Source organism: Malania oleifera, chromosome 10 (assembly GCF_029873635.1).
Source record: "Malania oleifera isolate guangnan ecotype guangnan chromosome 10, ASM2987363v1, whole genome shotgun sequence".
In the NCBI taxonomy this organism is placed as follows: domain Eukaryota; kingdom Viridiplantae; phylum Streptophyta; class Magnoliopsida; order Santalales; family Ximeniaceae; genus Malania; species Malania oleifera.
Window position 1 is genome coordinate 7,730,110 of NC_080426.1, and position 2,926 is coordinate 7,733,035.

The window sequence follows — 2,926 nt, forward strand, 5'->3', positions numbered from 1 at the left end:
AAAATTGTATTTCGTATAAAACCTTTCATATTATAAAATCTCGGCCCTCGACCGTCATATAAAACTCGGCTCACAACCATTAAATAAAATCCCAGCCCTCGACCATCATATACCACTCGGCTCTTAGCCGCTAAGTAAAATCCCGGCCCTCGGCCGTCATATAACTCTCAGCTTACAGCCGCTATATCAATTCCATGTATTTTTCACAAACAGTTCCAGTATTTCACAACCATTCACAAGCTCGATTTTTCAATAACCCTCAAAATAATATTCATCTGCCACACGATTTCAGTACTTTGAACATAGCCCGTAGGCAACCAAGAAATATAGTATATTTAGTTTATATGGTCAAACCAAACTTTCCATCGTTCATTTTTGCTCAAAATACCATATCATTATCTTAAGTTCGAAAAATCCATTTTGAATGATTGATTTTCGTAATAACAACTGAAAACATAAATATACATATATAGTAGTTTAATCGATTCAACTTTAGAAAAATCATGACTTAACTTAATCCCCTTACTTATTCACCAAGAGAGTTCCAACAACGCTCCTATAGCCCACCCTATGGTGATACGGGTTCCAGAACCTTAAAAACACATTTTTCAAGTTTAATCAGCTCAAACCCCAGATTAGCAACCATTAAACATCCTCATGCCCATACACCCTATTTAACTAGTCATATGCTAGACAAAAGACTCATTTTTACCCTTACCTCAACTTTGGGGTGATGCCTGGAAAGATCCCGTTCAAAAATTCACTCCGCTAGACTTGTAGAGAATTTCCCCCAGATCCTTGTGGTAACTTCCGATCGTCCATTCGGGCGATGAACGGCGAGATATCGTAGAGAGAGAGTGAGGGGCGCAGTTTTTCGAGAGAAAAAAAGAGATTTTTCTAATTTCTGAATCAAGAAGTAATTCCAAAGCTATTTATAGGTCATTGACGCGGTCGCATTCATCGACGAAATGGTGCCTTCGTCGACGAAAGGAAGAGTTCGTCGACGAATCTTAAGTCTTAAATTCTTGTCGTTCAGGATTTCTTCGTCGACGACACTAGAACTTCGTCGACGATAAACAGAAGGGCATTTATCGACGAAATCAGGGGATTCATCGACGAACCCTACTGCCTTATCCTTTTAAAATTCCCTTTCTTTTTTCTTATTTATTTCTTTTGTTTTCTGGGTTTGAGTTTCTACAGTTTTATTGAACATTCTAAATTTATTTTTACTTTGTAACAATTATTTTCTAACAAAAGTCTTAACAATTTAATTACAACAATCACAATAATTTACTTTTAATAGGATTTTTTTTTATGAGAAGCATTGATGCCAAACTAAGTGTGAATTGTATATAGAATAAAAATATATTCAAAATAAAATTTCAAAATGTGTGTAAACTCTCGCAAGTGCATACTAACTTTTTCCCTACATAAACTTTATTGCCCAATTTATTTTTTTGGTTGTACAAGGCAACAAATTGCAAAAATCAACAATTTAAAAGTTATAGTTTTTTTAAATTACAAAATTTTCAAATTCTTTATAAAAGTTAATGCAGCTCATCATTCTTATTATAAAAAACTGAAATTATTTAAGTTTTATATTTTATTGATCTACATCTAGCAAGTAGTATCTACATAGGGTGTACAATAACCCCTACGTTATAGGATCCTTCCCAAAATTGACCTTCATTTGCTTGCCCAGTACGTATATTCTTTAAGTTCTTATTACTTGAATGGTATAAAAATATACATAAAATTAAAAAAGAGTAATTTATTATTTTTTAGCTGTTAATAGTAAAATTATAAATCTTTAATCTTCATATTATTTAATATTTTAAATATACAATAAAAATCTTTTTTTTTTTATTTTTTGCCCTTTTCTCAAAAAATTCTAAATGTAGCCATGTAGGGTAAGAAAATATATTTAGGTAGAACCCGCAAAAGAACATAATACGGTGTGCACCGCGCGGCCGCGCCTACTTGTCGTCTCAGCCACCTTCCCGTCTTCGTTTTATATTGTGGCGGTTGACTTACTGTCGCCTCTCCACCTCCATGTGGATCGGATTTTCCTTGGACCCCCGACTCTTTTCACCGCATTAATTAGTCCCATGGTAAACATATATTACATGGATGGTGATTTTATTTTTACTACACCAATCAACATCACAGCGCTGCATGCACTTGGACTTCGGTAGCTTAATTGACTGACGTCGACGCCACCCAGCTGGCCGGCGATGAGTGGCAAGGAATTAACGAGCAACCGTCCTGCACCCACCCGCAATTAATCAAAGCTTAACCCATACGTAAGCAGGCGTTCGACGGATCGCGGACGTCACGCAGGCAACGAGCAGTAAGACCTTCACCAGGGAAGGGATAGTAGTCCTCGTCAACGACCACGGAGTATTATAAGAAGGAAACGACGGTGTGGTGTGTTTTCAATTATGGGACCTTTTCCTTTTCTTTTTTGGTTTTTAAAATGAAAATGTCTGAGCCCAGGTTCGAACCGGGGACCTGGTGTGGTGTTTTATCCAATTATGGGACCCATTCCTTTTCTTTTTGGTTTTTAAAATAAAAATGTCTGAGCCCGGGTTCGAACCGGGGACCTCTAGTGTGTGAGACTAGCGTGATAACCGACTACACCACCCAGACGCTTCCGTACTTGCTGTGTCCATTTTGCTGCTCTTTTAAAAAAAATCTATCGAAATGACATATCTATGACCCCTAACTTTATAAATACTATTATTGGGCAATGAAAATTAGAAGTATACTTAAATTCAATGCGGAAACTAATGTTAAACAAATTATAAAAGTAATTAATGTTTAATAGTAATAATTATTCTTAATACTAAATCAACAATTGAAGTAGTGATAAGACGTCAGGCTTAATTAGAAGCTTGAACTAATTCTCTTGTTAATTAAATTTGCT

General features: G+C 35.8%; 1 non-coding gene across 1 annotated transcript; it reads right to left on the minus strand.

Moving 5' to 3' along the window:
* Nucleotides 1–2,575: 2,575 nt before the first annotated feature.
* TRNAV-CAC (transfer RNA valine (anticodon CAC)) lies at nucleotides 2,576–2,649 on the minus strand. The gene has a single exon. It is a non-coding gene; the product is annotated as a tRNA-Val (tRNA).
* Nucleotides 2,650–2,926: the final 277 nt, after the last annotated feature.